Consider the following 16,924-nt stretch of genomic DNA (forward strand, 5'->3'; position numbering starts at 1 on the left):
TTTTCTCTGATGCAGTTTTCTGTGCCATGTACTGTTCAGTATTTGTAAGGAGGTTTCAGCTAAACTTTAATACCTTTAATAAAGATGAACTTTTAAATCCTCACTAATATGTTCTGCCAGTTTTCCAGTGCTGTGGTCACTGTTCCATACAACTGTGACAGCATAATGCCTCCCCCATGTGTGTCATAAATGAGCCTAAAGCAAGATTTGAAATTATCCTGCCTTGGCCAGTGGCACAGTGTGCTTCACAAATGCATTTAGAGATAGTTATAAAGGATAAAATGCAGGATGGCATGACATCAGTACATGGCTGATCTTTCCAAATAAGGACACTTCAATTCCGAGCATCTGCAGATGGCAGCGTTGCTCTTCCACTGCTGCTGCAGCACCTTTTCTCTAGAGGAACCTGTCTTGGTTTGGAAAGACAGGTGTCTGCTAAGGAAGGCAGGAGCCTCCCCTGAAATGGAAAAATGTAGACCCCTCCCTCCAAATTGTTATAAATTTGAAACTAAGGGGGGATCTCAGGCAAAAATATGGGAGCAGGAATAGCAGTTCTTTATTAGGAAAGAAAATAAAAAGGTAAAATAAACAATACAGTGAACTAAAACAACACTGACAGAGTCAGAATACAACCTGACACCCTGTTGGACAGGGTGTTGGCAGCAGTCCAATTGGAATTGTGGCTGCAGTCCTGGAGTGTCAGGTGTGGTTCTGTTGGAGCAGTGATCCTGTAGAAAAGGGTGCAGTCTTCCTCTGAAGAGGCAGTGGAAGAGGCAGCTGTTCCTCTGGGAAATCCAGTGCAGGAAAAGCCGTGCTGGTGTTCCAGAAACTCCAGATTATATCCAGGTAGGAATGCTTGGCTCCTCCCTCTGGGCTGAGCATCTCCCAGTGGGATGTTCCAGCTCTTATCAGCCATGCAGTGACATTCAATAGCCCGTTATCAGCAGATGTCTCCCCTGAGAGAGGACTGGTTGTGGAAGAGATAAGGAAAACTGCCCACTGAACAGAAGACAACTGCCATACAGATGGCAAATGGATACATCTTGCCTTTCCATTCCAAGGGAGGCTTCTGCCTTCCTTAGCAGACACCCGTTTTTCAAACCAAGACATGGTTGTTGTAAGATGGGCCTAGAGGTAAAGAGAGCAATTAGGGATTATTCTTTGCTGAAATACACTGAGAAATCTCTAAACCCAAGGTGTTTGCTGCTGCACTGTTCCTATTGCTTGGAATTCCTCACAAAGGAAGCAGCTGTCCAGAGTTGCTTTGAGCATCTGGCCAAGGTGCTTTGGATTTAAGGAAAGCATGTTGTATCCCCTTCTTGTAATGTAATTGAATCCAACCCTCACAATGCCAAATCTTTTTATTGGCCTCTGGTGCCCAATTTTAACAAGTTCTGATGGAAAGATTTGTGCTGACAGCAGAGGAAGCCCAAGTGCTTTGCTGCTACAGGTAATGAGAAATCAGTTTCCCTCTGGCTGCTCTGTCAGTGTGGTTCAAGCAAATCCACAAGATCCTCTCTGCAACAGCAGGAGATCAGCTTATTCTGTGTGTGACTGCTGAAAAGGCACTGCTCCAAAAGGATTAACTCCTGACAGATGTATCAGGAAGATGCATCTGTGGCAGGAGATGTGTCTCATTGCAGACAGTTGCCAGGACCTGTCTGGGATGGATATGGAGGCAGTCCTCTCTGAAGCTGCTGGGCCATGTTTCCCCACTTTCCTCTAGCCTTCTCCCCAGCTGACTGCACTGCCTGCACCACACAGCAGCTCTTGTAGTTACTGTTCTCTTTAAAGAAATTCCAGTAGGCAGGAAGGCTTTTTATCCTAGTGTTGTTTAATTCCAGATCCCTTGTGTCTAGCACAAAATACCTTGCATGCACTGTGAAGATTGGCTGGAGAGAAGGCTTCAGTTGCATCACCAGATGGAGCTCACAACATAAGAAATTATTGACTTAGAAGAGCCAAATGCTGTTATTAACTAAACTGTCTGGTTTAGAAGGAGCTGCTGTGAGAGATGGCAAATTAATGTATGGGGTAAAGATGGAATGTGAAGTGAATGGAGGGTACTGAAGAATGGGGGATGAGGAAGCACAGAGTTGAGAGCTGTTACTTTGTGGCTGCAATTCAGTGAGACACTGCCCTGAGGATCTGCTCTATCCCACATTTCTGGGCAGTTTGGGCACCTGTCTTAAGAGTATGTTGTGGAACAGGTAAAGACAGCTGCTACAGGACAATGACATCTTATCAAGCACAGGTTTATGTGAGCACATTGTCTCTTCAAGCACATGCCTGTCACAGAATAAATAGACAAATCTGTCTGCATCAGTTTATTTTGGCCTTTCTTCCACTCCAGGCAAGTTGTCTCACTGACATTACTGTGAGAAACATTCTTCATGAGGAAGGCATTCAGATTGATTCCTTTTTGTCTACTTTCTGTAACATTCATACCATCCAGTCATATGAGGCAGGATGAAAAAAGGTCTTACATTCAATTTCTGTCAGTATCAACATCAGAAACAATCAGAGATCTCATCATTTGTCAAGTAACAGAGCAAAAATAATTCCAAATGACAATTGTAACTAAGCAACCTAGCGTGACTAGTGGGCAGGAATGAAAATGAAATTAGTGAAAGATTTTAGTAACTGATTACAAGTAACAAATCTGCTAGAATCTGTTAGAAATCTCCCTCTCTCCAGAGACATTTTGCAAAAGAAGGAAGAGAAACTTACTGAAAGTTATTTGTTGTGATTTGGATGCTTAGTAAACTCTTTGTGGCAGGGACCATCAGGGGCCTCATTTTCTATGGCTGCATTGCATTGAGCACATAGACTGCCCTCTGACATTATGAGTATGCAAAAAAACACATTCAAACAAATATATTCAAACAAATAACATGTCTAGAGTCTCAGTATTATAGGTTAGGGTTTGGTATAAGGCGCTTGCATAATGATAAATGTGTGGCAAAATCTCCCACTCACTTATTAATGGATAGATCTTTCATGCTTGGTAATCACATTATTAATGCACTTCCAATATAAATGGTGATGAAATGTTGATGTCAGCAGCATCAGGACAATTGTGCCAAAGCTCAGCATCCTGATGGACTCCATACAAAACCTAGCCCATGCCTGGGGAAATGGCACTGGAGTTGGCTTCACATTTGAATAATATTGTCTTTGCTAGGTATAAATCAAGATGGAAACCTCATGGACCAAAATCATTTTTGTCATGCTTGAAATGACTCAAGCAGAGTGATACGAAGGATGAATTTGTTCTTTCCTGCTGACTCTCAGCATTCCTGGGACTTTAAAGCCAACATGGGAGAGATGGTATCTCTTGCTTCCCTCATATCTCTTTGAAGTTGCATCTTTCTTAAGCCTTGGGCATGAACATCCTCCTTCACAGCCAGACAGTGACAGCAAGCAGCATGTAGTGGCTGTAGTATCATTCTTTAGTTTCTTTAGCAGAATATAATCACTAGCTCTGTTACCATATCACTGACACAGAGCATTACTAATTATGATGATTAATGGGTTTAATTTACTTAGAAAGAATAATGTGCAATAATTCCATTGTCAAAGCTGAAAATCTGGAGTTCCAGCTTCAGATCCCGTCAGTATTGTTCTTACAAACCCTTTTGTGCTAGGCAAAAGTCATCCAGAGATGTTATTTCCCATATGTTTTAGAATATAAGCTGCCTTGGGAATTTTCCTTTCCACTGACAAGTCTGTTTTGCCGTTAGAAACGCTTTTAGAAAAAATTCTGCCTTACTTTTTCTTTACTGTGCTTAAAATTTTCTGTAATTATGCTTCTATAAACAGTAAGAAATATTTATTATCTGTTGTGTGGAAGTAAAGGAGTCTGCTGGGTTTTTTGGTAGTGGTAGGTGAAGAGACAGCTCTTGGTGGCATAGAATATGAATGGTATTGGTTCATTTGAGGCTGGACAGGCCCTGCAATACTTTGTTTCCTGGCTCCCAGGCTACCTGGGACTGACTAATGCAGGTCTGCCTGTCTCCTAAGCTTGAAGGAGCAATATTGGAAGGAATTCTTACACCAGGAGAGTTTCATGCTATCCCTGTTGATGGGCAGTTTGGAAAAAACATTACAATTTCTTGCAGTATCAAAGTCTCTAAAGATGGTTTGGGCTCCAGTTGAGCTGTCTCAAAGGTGGTATAGTCCCTGTACACCTCATATCTCTCTAAGACAACCTGGCTGCTTTTCCAGTTTCTTCTCACTACCTAGGTTTGGCTGGCTGTGATTTCCATGCACCAGTTAAGTTTCTTAGATCAGCAAGGCCAGTTCTTTGCTCAGTAAGCAAGGCAGAAGAGGTGAGATACAATGCAGCATTCTCTGTGATTCAGGAATATTTATGTCTTTGTTGATTTAATTATGTCTTCTTGTGAGCAAGAAACATTTGCCAGAGGTAAAATATTTTTTTTTTAAATTTACATTTCCTTCCCCAGCTGTCATTCTGAGATCCAGGGACTCTGTGCTCAGAGCAGCTATAAATAAGCTGTACTTAAACCCGAGGGAATATTGTGATCTAGTGAGTCACAGAGTCAACACAGCTTAATCTGTGTATCTCTGCTTCTCCAGGATCACATTTTGTGATCTGTGCTCATGTCAGTGCTTTGTGTCAAGGTCTGGCAAACAAATAGCTCACCTGTCCACAGCTCTGTCTGGTAAGCCTTAGTGGTGCTGAAGCACCAACAAATTAATTGTTCCATGATTGAGGGGAAATTAAGGCAGGGAAATGTTATCCAAGGCTTCCCAGCTGATTGTTGACAGGAATAGCAGCATGGCCCCTTTAGGCATTGAATGCAGCTTTCTAGCTTAAACCTTGTCTAATCTATGCTGCACATGACATAGGTGTTTGAGCTTTCTTCCACAATCCCCTCATAAAATGCTGTCCAGAGCAGTTGCTGTTTAATACTGATGCACATGAAGGTCACAGTTGCTTGATCATGATCCTTGATAGGAAGATGCTATTTTTCAAGTACACTTGAGGAAGGAAAACAGAGACTCATTTAAAATATTTAACAAGGAGTTGTCAGAAATCTCTAAGTTTCCAGTGAAGTCTCACTGAAGCCCATACTTAGATTTTTCTGGCTTCAACAAGAGTTGTATGAGGTTGTTATGCTGCCAGCTGTGTTGTGGTGAGGTATGAGCTTAGAAGCCCACTGTAGTCCCCTGTATGGCTTGGCCAGGAGGAGCTGGCTAAATAAGAGGAATGGGAAATGATGGTCTAGCCCGGGAAATAAAAACTTTAATAATGAAAATAGCAAATCTGGAAACCACAGAGTACAGAGACTAGAACCAAAGAACCTTTGGGCAGGGCCAACACAGGTACAGGGGCACAATGCCCAAAAGGTGAACTCGGGTTATGACCTTATAAGAAAAAAGTCTTGACCAATGGTGAAGGGAAACTGGGAACTTGACCAAATACAGGAAGGTTCTATTAGCGTGCTACTAACTCCCATGACCCCATGGTTCCCACTGTGGCCTGGTCAAGTGTCCCCTCCCCTCAGTGCTCTGCCTGTCACGGTTTGAGGTCAAAACCTTCTGTAAAAGCATCTGAGGTAAGGAATCCCAGCAGGACGAGATCCCACAGTGAGGTGCTTAATGCATTTAAATAGGTTACATTTCTCCCTGCTCCCTGCCTGTTGACAGACCAGTGCCAGAGGCTTGTTGAGGTGAAGGCTGTGTATCAGGTGCCTGATGTCCTCTGGAAGGCACCTCTACATTTTTTTCTTTGTTTTAAGGTAAAGTCTCTGAGGTGTTGATACAGAAGGAACACAGTGCAGCGGGGACCTGGTTTAATTTGAGATCTTTAAGAATGCCGTAATATTCAAGGGGATATTTCATGGCAGAAAAGAGGGCACTGTTGAACTCTATGTGATCACCTACTGGCTCAGCTCTTATTCAAGTATCCATTAAATCTGTCTCCCCTCAAATAAAGCAGAATCTTCATCCTTTCCCTCATGCTCCACTGAAAGAGTTAATAGATAATGCTTATGTTTATAGTCCTGCCAGGATATTTTTCATTACCTGCATTGTTCTATTACATAATGGTGATATTTGCTCTGTTAGGCTATTGGCATCTTTGCAGGAAGCAAGCAAACCTACTGGCATCCATCAGGCTGAGTAATTACAGGGAGTTTGTTTATTTTTTACAGGTTTCCTAATCAATACTGGCACTGTCTCTGCAGGCTGGGTTCCAAGCCTGGCTGCTCATGCAGCCAGCTTATCCTGCTGCCTTAGCAGACAGCTATTTGGGAGATGATGAGGGTTTGATCATCCTGAAAAAAACAGGGGTGGGAGAGGTAAATGCTATAGGATCATCCCCAAGAGCCTAGGTGCAGGCAATGAATACCCAGACTGTGCCCTGAACTCTTCCTGTAGGATTTTACAGCTCATGGAATCTAGTCTCTTGTACCACAGAGCGCTGGAAGGTGCCTTTGTCTGCTTGTGTTTATTGGTATCTGTGGGTATTTTTCAGTGAAGCCTCTTTGGTGTTTCATGTGAACATGTTTCAGGTGCGTCCTCCATTATAGGAAGCCAGGTCCCCTCACCCAGCTCTTGCCTTTCAGGTCTACGTTTAGAAAAAGAAACTTGAAAAATGAGAGCCCAAGTGTATTCCCCTTCATCTCCTCAGCTTCACATGCTCAATTATACTTGTCCAAATCGGGTGTCAAATGCTGCCTAGCAGAAGGGGAGCTTTTTGTATTGTAGTAGCAAGAAGGTGCCAAGTGGGAACAGCCTAATCCAGGCATGGACACAATATCACTCTATTTTTCAATCCTTGCAGTGCATTGGCGGGGATTTGTGCCAGCCATCCATCTTTAGCTGTGAAATACTTCAATGACAGACCAAATGCATCCTTAGGAGTGGAAGAGATAGATCCTGGTAGGAGTGGCATCTCGTGTGTGTGCACTCCTTTCATGGCTTGTTCATACACATGCTCCAGAGTGGGTGATTGCTGGCTTGTGGAGACTGGTAGAAGCAGAAGACCCTATTCAGGAGAAGGAATAGGCTAGGGACAGCAGAAGGCTCTGACTCCCTTTCTAGTGAGTGTAGAAAGGGAAAGAAAGGACTAGATATTGAACTAAGTGGTTTCCACGGTAGAAATAAACAACTTCTGTGTGCAGAAACAGAACCTCTTCCATCTGTGTTAGAGTTTTTAACTGGCAGGTCTTGGACTGTGTAGCCTGACCCTCAACTAGAATGTGTTCATTACAGGACAGCACAGTGTCATCACTGTTGGAGCAGAGAGATGTGGTACAGCGTAATAACAGCGATTTCCTGGAGACAATGGAAGATGCAGTGACCTCCGAAAGGAGGTTGGGAGACTGAGCAAGGATGGCAAAGGAAGAGAATAATTCATATAAATGGCAGTGATTTAACCCTCCTCTCCAAGGTGTGATGAGGCTGATGCCCTGACACAGGAACACGTCTGTGGAAATAACTACAAAAAGTCATATATTCCCCCTCTCAGTGGCTGTCTCCTTTCTTTCCCACAATGAGAGCCTATGGAAAGGGGAACAAGGCCTTATGTGCTGACTTGCTGTTGATCTGAAAAGTGCTGTGTCTTGGAAAGTTAGAGCAAAGTTCATAAATTAATCCAGAAGAGGCAGGAACCCAGCTTGAAGGCTGATTGGTATTCTGTTCTGGTGCAAAGTGCTTAAGAAAAAAACTTATTAATTTCTCTTTCCACAAAGAGCAGAAGTGCAACAGTAATCACAGTATCAAGTCATAAAAATAAAAAAACTCCATGAAAATAGATGTTAAGACTCTGGAGGGTTCAGCAGGGGAAGATTGTGTTAAGATAAAGTAGATTATAACACCGGTGGGCATTAAACGTTGTCACTGTATGGTAAATCATATCAGGAATAGCAGCTCTTTACACAGTCAGGGATAGAACACTCTGATATAGCACTTGATTTATTCTCTGTCCCTGTTACACCATCAGCAGCAAACACATAGGTAGAAAGAGGAGAGGAAGAAGGGAGAGACTTGCAAGCTAGACTGGATTTCTGAGCTGTGGTTTTGGGGAAGCTGGATGGGACTGGAGTGATGCCAGACAGATTCTTCCCTTCCCCTTCTGCCAGATGCTGGGGCTTTGCAAATGTCCTGCACTGCAGAAGCACGGATTGAAGCTTTCCCTAAAACACTTATCTCCTGTGGGGTAGCAGCAATAGCAGCAGTGATCTGAGTAGGATCCACATAGTTCTAGAGCCGTATTTTCCACAGGGAGCAGCCTGCCAACTGGGCTCCTCCACTATGCAGACTGTCTCACTGCCCCCACAAAGGCAGCATCCCAGCAGCAGCTGCCAGTCCCAAATATGTGCACGTGCAGCCTGGAACATTCCCCAGCCCAATCCATAGCATCCCAAAAGAGTCCCAAGCACACCTACATACCTCTCAGCTGTCCAAACACTTAAAACTTGCCCTCTCCCTTCTCTGCCCAAAGTAAATTGCTGAAATCTCTTTATTCCTTGCTTAGAAGTTACAATCCAGGAACGAGGCAAGAACCTATTTAAATCTGGCAGAAATCTCCTGACGGGACTTTACACATTACACAGCTTGAGCAAGTCCTTTCACTGTTGTAAGTATGTTGGTAAATGGGCAAGACAAGGGCTACTCTCCTCCCTGGCCAGTGCTTTATGTGCATCTTCCCAGGAGTGTGACCCAATTCTGTCTCAGATATGGATTAAACTAATGCCAAGAATCACCTCCATTCCCATTTTGCAGCTGAGTGCTTTCAAACTCCTGCCTATCATAGTTCTGTATCCTTGATAGATAGGCAGTTGAAAGTCACTTTGTATTCTGCCCCAGATCTAAATTGTCTACCAGATAGCTTTACCAGCAAGAGGTGGGAAAAATCATAGACAAGTCTTGTGGTTTTCTTTTATACAGACACTACTGACACCTGCAAAAAGCTCTTTTTCTAGTGCAGCTTGTGTGGCTTTTGCAGGTGGTTTAACTGAATTCCTCCCAGTTATCAGAGAAGCACTGTACCTTCCAGGAGCCTTGGCAAAGGTTGGAGCACTGTTGTCTTCCTTGCACATGGACCGTGACCTGCTCTGTCACCATCAAAAGTGTTCTGGACACACAAGGTGTTGTCCTTTTAAACTCTATGACTGACAGCAAGGTCTGTTAGAATCTCAGACTGATCCTCAAGTGAGGCAAGAGCATAACAGCCTTGGACTTTTTGGGGTGCAGTTACATTAAAAACTTTCCCTAAAACACCTTTTTTTTTTTTTTTTAATCTTGCTTTTTCAGATCAAGCAAATGTTTTCACAGTTTTCCCTCCAAACATTGTTTGGTGTGGAAGGCTGTATGGAAGCTGTGTCTCTCCATCTTTGCTAAATTTGCACAAATGTCTCTTGTATGAATGTGCTTCTAAAACTAAAATGTATGTTTTCTTCTGGTCTTGGCACCCTACTCTCTCTAGTTCCAGATCAAGAGTCAGTATGTGGTTTTCATTCATATTTCTGAGTATTACAATCCTGAGAAATTAAGGCAAAGGCATATAAAGTATAATAGGCTTTTGCTGAGATGAAATGTTACCTTGTGTAGATTAACTAAGTTCTTTCACTAGCTAATAAGCACATTTAGAAAAAATTTTAGAGTGTGAAAGCATTTAAAATGAATGCTAATTTCAAGCTCAGAGAAGTATGTTTGTTTAGAGAATATGAAAGCCAGGTTTGACCAGGTAAGAAGTGAACTGAGTTAATTCTGATTCTTCTGGTTCAGCTACATTGCTTTGTTCATTAAAGTATTTCAGATCTTTTGCTCATTGCACTGCTTTATGAGCTCTCATGTGGTGGAGGGGTGTTATACATAGCTCACCAATAGTGTGAAAGGTTTTCCTTTGAGACCAATCATATTTCACCATTTTCAGTGAGTCAGACTATAAAAAGACGCGCTACTTTCAATAAACTCTCTTTTTTGCCTTCTGTGACTTGGAGTCATTTCGTCCCGTCCCTCAACAGCGTCAGAGGGGGAAGAGAAATAAGTCTCAACTTTCCTAAAGGATGTTGGAGGACATAACGAGAAGAATGGAATAACAGCTGAACAACAGCCAAAGAGCTGGAATGAGGATAGAATAGCAAGCTGCGTATTATAAACAAGCCACTGTGATTAAACTGCATGATTTCAGCTAACTTGCTAAGGTATGGTTTCCCAAAGAAAAGCCTGGATTCACCCGAGTGCTGAGCTGTGTTCAGAAGACTGTTGTGGGTACTGAGTCTGTTTGCATGTTCTGCCAAAATCATACTGCCTCTCCTGTTAGAAGCAGAAGGATGTTAGGGAAAACCTGACTCTCAGTTTGCCCCGATACTTATTTTCACAAATATTTAACTAGGTACATTTTGCTGGTACAGAGGTTTCTTGAGGTAATTTGAAGCTTCATGCACAAGCACTCAGAGGAGTCAACATGAACAGCTACACACTTCTGCGCCCTTAACTGAAACTGTTCTGTGACTTATGTGGCCAACAGCAAAGTAATAACTGCTCAAGCCTGTGAATTTTTATCAAAATTTTATGTCCAGTACAGATAAACTCAGTAAACAGCTCTGAATAATGACTCTATTTCTGTAAACTCTGTTTTCCATCATGGTAGGATCACAACTTGTGTATATTTATTCTTATACAACTCTGTGAAATGTGGCAGTGCCAAGAAATTGCATCTTCCTTTATACAAAGGAAGCTAAAGAGGTGACTTGATCACAGTCTGTAAGTACAAGGAAAAGATTTCTGATAATAGAAAACTCATTAATCTAGCAGACAATGGCCACAGTGAGATCCAGTGCCTGGAAACTGAACAGCTGGAAGTGTACGTCTGACTCAGGCTGCGAATAAAACGTAAACAAGGAGATAATTAGGTACTGGAGCAATTTGCCTCAGATCGTGGTGGATTGTCTCTTATTAGGAGCTTTTGAATCAGGCTGGGGGCTGTTCCAAAAACTGTATGTGTGGCAAGTACATTTCTCTCTCTCTCAGGATTTCTTATTGAGGTACACAGAGAGAAATGAAAGAGAAAACAATTTCTATTTCTGCTTCTTGTTTTTCTCTTGTGGAATGTGTTTGGAGAATTATTTACTAAGAGTGAGCGCTTGGTTGGACCATGGTGGATTGTTTGGGCCTGACAGCCAGTCGGATCTACCTGTGTCTGGACTCTGGAGAACAGGGTCACAAGCTGTGAGTTGGTTAGATATGATAGTTAGAGAAAGTAGCATGTAGTATTTAGTATCCTCTTTTATATAGCATATTAATGTATTATAATATAATTATAATAAAGCAATCATTCAGCCTTCTGAAATGGAGTTAGACATCATCATTCTTCCCATTGGGTTCGCTGACATCTACAACATGTATGATCCCTTAGGTGGCCTGGCTTGCTGAAGGAATGTGGTCGTCTTCAGGCTGTAGTGGCTGGGAGCCTTGCTTTTGTTTCCACATCACCTCTGCCTTCTTCTGGCATTATACAGGGTGTTATAGAGGGACTGTGGGTAACACTCCACAATATCCTTAAAATCAGTGGTGGGTTGGTCATCAGCATCAAAGGGATCAGGATTTTACTCCTTGTTTTACTGGTGAATTTGGTTCTCCAGCCTTTGTCTATGGCACGATGGTCCCGACAGGAGAGCTGTGCCTTATGTCCTTGTACTCTTCTGCTGGCTGGGCAGGGACTGGTCTTCACCTGTGTGAAAAACATGTCTAAGCTTGCAGCTAATGAGACTCTTTCCATGCAACTCCAGTGTGTCCTTAACTGGACTCTGGTTATCCATTACAGTTCTGTTTCTCTATGAATATTTTTATTCGAAATAGCAGAGAAGCTTCAGGTCAAAATCTTAGGGTGAAAGAGAAAAGCGAAAATCTAGAAAAAAATATCCAGAAGTGTTTCTTTGAAGTTTCTCTGACAAAAGTGACCTCTGTATGTTTTCCTGACATTGGGAAGCTGAAGAAACTGTCTAGTCTAGGTTATCTCTATCTGCTTAATGTTAACTATTTTCCAGTTTTCTGAGCATTCTGTCTTGCTCCCTCAGGGGGATTCCTAAATGATTTTCATAGGAAATTTCCCTCTGAATCTTAGGCCAGACCTGTGTTCCTCACATGCTGGGAAGTATAGCATACCCAGCCTAAAGCTGTATATGCAAATAAAATCATGAGGCTGTGTGTTTGAGGCCTTAGTTCCACCATCCCCTGTTTCAGAAGCCTAATGAGCTGTGTTATTAAACAGCTCCAGATTGTTACCTTGTGCTGGTGATGAACATGGCCAGTGGACAAAGAGGAGCTAAGCTTCCCAGTGGTATTGATTTCTTCTCTGCTCACAAATCTGGATTGCATTGCTGACAGGGTGTTGGTTTAGCACTTTAGTGACTGCCCAGGGCCTCATCCCACCCAGGGAAGGCAAACGTGACTACAAGGGTTGCTACTGACTAGGCAAAGGAAGGAGCTCACCACATCTGCCTTAGAGACAGTGCATTCTGTGTGTTTTGAATCCAGTCTAAGAGCTCCCTAAGGTGGTGAATTTCTCTGGAGATGCTCCCCTTGCTCAGGCCAGGTTCCTGCTCCCTTGGACACTTCCCAGAGTGTGTGGTTCAGGTAGGGAAGACGAGTGGTAGAGAGGGGTCACTATTGAGTCAGAAATGACACAGACTCGACCAGAAGGGTAAGTGGCATAAGCACCCCGACTTTACTGAAACCACTTATTTTATACACTGGTGGATCTGATTTGTCATTTAATCAATACATTTCACCTGACTGGCTAATTAACAAGACACCCATTTATAAACAATCTTATGAGAACAACAGGAAAACAGATATTAGAAAAACAACACCTGCAGGTTGTTTTTAGTAACTGGCTATCATTGTTTATCTCCAGCTCCCTCAAGCTTCCCAGGCCAATTCTGGGAAAACTTATCTAGCTTTCTCTCTCTCTGATGTCACATCCACAGAGAGGTGGAGAAACAAAGCTGTACACTGACTTGTTTGTCCATTTTCTCTCACCTTGGGTGGCTGGAGGGTGGTAATTCCAGCTCAGCTGTCATTATATTCTTAAGCTGCAATTCATTACATGTCTGAATGCCAGGGTGTGCTGCGAGGCAGTGACTGGGAACCTGAGGCTGATGAGGTGCTCATAGTAACACCCAAGCACATATCTGATTATTGCAGCCCTCCTGAGAAGAACTAGCCATGAAAGGGACATGTCAGATCCTGCTCAGAGGGCAAAAGGTATGAATCAGCACTTGGAAACAGAAAAATTAACAGAGTTGGCCTCATTACTGAGTAGCAGGTCTTTGTTAACTCCTATTCCTGGTAGCTCTGAGGGAAGGAGGCAGTGTTCAAATATTTCCCTCTTCTATGGCCAGTTTTGATTTAGGAGAAAGGAGCAGGAAATAACAGTAGTGTGAGAGACAGGTAATGCCATTATGATGATATAAAACTAACAAGAGGCACATCCTGAGTGACAGAATCAGGCTCAGCTGTGTCTGGAGTGTGGCAGAATGGTACCTAACTTTCCATTTGCCTCCCTTGCCTCATAGTGGGATGTGCTCTAGGAAGCTGGAGCACCAGCAAGGGGGTGACAGGGCTGGGAAGGAAATAAATGTACCTGTACACAGTGCTGCCCTCGGGAATAGCTGGCTATTAATAACAGTAATAACATATGCCAGGATGTGGAAGAAGCATATTTTGTAAAGTGCTGATCACTGCCACTATCTGGGATAGAAACAAATTAGAAAAAAACCCAGCTTCATTATTTTATAATGCACAGTAAGGCCACTTTTTTTTAAAAAATTGTTTTTATTGTTTCCTTGTGTTTACAATTTGTGTGTAGGAGAGCTGTTTGTTTTTAGTAGGCCATGCTGCAGATTAGCAGGTAAATTGGGGTGCTGTGTGTGGGAGGGTACTCAGCAGCCCCGGGCAGCCATCACTAGAGTTAGCCAGAACAGAAAGCTGTTAAAAAAGCAGAGAACGGGATGCCTTGTTTAACCCTGTAAAGCCTCTCTTACATGCTGAGTTGTACCACTCTGACATGTAGACTTTAAAATAACCCACTTTATTCAACTGTAAGACTCCAGTTTGCAGACATGGGAAGAGAAGCAAAGACAGTTGAAGAGATGTCCTCAAATATGAAATATGAAGAAATAGGTTGTGGATCACTGGAAGAGCCAGGGGCAGAATTCAGTAGCCCCAGCTCGCTTGCGTGTGCATGTTTAAAACACTGAGAGCACTGGCTATGCTCTCTGCAGTGGGGCAGTTGTCTTGGTGTATCTTTGCACCTTGTGTAGCCCAGAGGAGTCTTGGCTCGCTGGTTAATGCTGCTGCTGCTGCTCCCACAGTGTGAATAGCAGTATTTCACCAAGCCAGAGCTATTATTGTTTGTCTGAGCAGCATATTTCAGAGCAAACTTGGGTCTGAGGGAAGGGTAAGTGTCAGTGCTTCATTTCTCTTGACCCATCATTTAATCTTTCTGGTTATGAGCCAGACATCCCCTTGTCCTTGCAGTGCAATTTTTAGAGGGTGAACAAGGCCATGCAGCCTTCAGTGCCTCTGTCTCATTCTATTTCTCTAAGCTGTGAGCAGCCTGAGACTTTATGTAAGGCCTTTATGGTGCCCAAGCAAAGGTTGACTTAAAAAATTCCTTTGTGATCTGTGCTGTAGATGGAGCAACAACTGGATAATAAAAGGGCTGGACACTGAAGGCAAATCCTCCCCCTAGGTTAAGGAAAATTAAATCCCTTGGGGTGATGTGTAATGTATGAGGCTTCGTTATTCTTCTTGGGACAAGCAGTGTATAATCCCTTGGTTAGACAGATAAAAGGATCATAAACTGAAATGGCTCCACACAGTCTGTGTGACACAGATGGCACCAGAGAAAGTGCTGGCAGTAACTGGATGCAGCTCAGCCTGTCTTGTGCTGGGAAAACAGTTCCTGTTACACTGGTGTCTTGCTTTGAAAAGACAGAAGGCAGGAGCCTCCCTTGAAACAAAAAATGCAAACCCCTCCCTCCAAATTATTATAATTTTGAAATTAAGGGGCTCTCAGGCAAAGATATGGGAGCAGGAATAACAGTTCTTTATTAAGAAAAAAATTAAAGAAAATATAAAAATAAAAATGCAATAATACAAAGCAACACTGCCAGAGTCAGAATAGAGCTGACACCCTGTGGGTCAGGGTGGTGGCAGCAGTCCCATTCCATGGTGGCTGCAGCCCTCCTGGAGTGACAAATGTGCTTCTGCTGGAGCAGGGATCCTGTAGAAAGGTGGAATTTTCCTCTGAAGCTCCAAGGGTGGTGTGGATGGGCCTGGTCTTCTTCTGGGAATGCAGTGGGGAAGAAAACTGCTCCTCTGGGAATGCAGTGGGAAAGGCTGCTGTGGTGTTCCCAGTCTCAGATTGTATCCAGGTAGGAATGCTTGGCTCCTCCTCTTGGGTCGAGCATCACCCAGTGGATGATGGAATTTTATCAGCCATGCAGGGACACTCACTGGCCATTAACAGAAGATATTTCCCAGAGGGAGGATTGGCTGTGGAAGAGATAAAGAAAGCTGCCCCATCTGGTTTTAACAGGTGGCCCAATTAACAGAGGATAACTGCCCCACATCCAAGAGATGGCAATGGAACACACACCCCCAGCTACACCTTACATTTCCAATTTAAGACAACTGGTAATCATATTGTCCCCATACTGTCTCGTGTTCTCAGGGCAGGGAGGTACACTCTTGTGGCAGCAGCTCTCTGGGCACAGAAACACAACTTTCCCAGGCATCATTCTGGGAAAGGCTGTGAGAAGATCAGAGAAAAGAATGAGAAGCATTTCTTACCTTCACTTGCTGCACCTGGTGTTGTGAACATGTGGAATGTGTTAAGGAGATTTATTTACCAAAGAGTGGTTTCTTAATTAGCCAGTGGTGATGGTGTTTGGATTGAAGGACAAATTAGGTCCACCTGTATTGTAACTGTCTACAAAAGCAATGGGTTTCTTAATGAAAAGATAGAGATTTATCAGCCTTCTGTGAATCGTGGAGCCAACGCTAATTATTACCCAGCCTGGGGCCTATTGTGACGACACACTGCCTCTCCTGTCACTCTGTCATGGATGGCTTAGGTAGGGAGAGCGTCTTCTGGAGGCAAGTCAGGGGCCCCAGAAGAGACACATATCAGAAATACACCTGAGTCAGGAGGTCTGTGACCTCTTCTTCCCAGTCTCAGGTACTCGCTCTTCTCCTGTGCAGTCATTCCAGCTGTTCCAGCTCATGCTCACCTCTGCTTTCTTCCCACAGATGCCCTGACCCTCACATAGCTCTTGTACCTACTGAGTCTTATCCACCTTGTGATGTCCAAATACGTTTGTTGTCTCTATTTCCAGCTTCTGAATCCTTTTGTTCATTTGATATTAGTTTTTTGCTAAATTTTCTGCTGTTCTGAGGTGTCCCAACACACCCTCCATCTTTTCTGAGCTTTGGGAGCACATGCTTAACCTGAAATCAGCATGACTGAAAATAACAACAGTGTCTCTCCATAAAGCAAAAGAAATAATGTGCTTTGTTCTGCTGCTCTCTACTCAAAGCTAAATTAATTTTCCTTCCTCTAAGAGCAGAATCTCACTTCTTTACTTTAGCACTCTCCCTGATGCTTAACACAGATTTAGGACAAATCACATTCTCTGTTTTTTTTTAAGAGAGTTTGGGATGGAGAGAAGTTGTGTTACTGGGGAATCTGATGTATCTCCTACCACTGAGTTGTAGATCAAAGACAGACAGTGTACGCTTTTGTATTTGTACTGGCACTGCACAGATGAGTGTGTGTCTGCATCTTCTAGGTTTCTGCCAAGCCTGTAGATTCCATACACTTAATCTGTGTTTACCCCTTCTCTTTGTGTATGCTGGCCTGTTGCACGTGCAATTTTCTGAA

Source organism: Vidua macroura, chromosome 23 (assembly GCF_024509145.1).
Source record: "Vidua macroura isolate BioBank_ID:100142 chromosome 23, ASM2450914v1, whole genome shotgun sequence".
Lineage (NCBI taxonomy): Eukaryota > Metazoa > Chordata > Aves > Passeriformes > Viduidae > Vidua > Vidua macroura.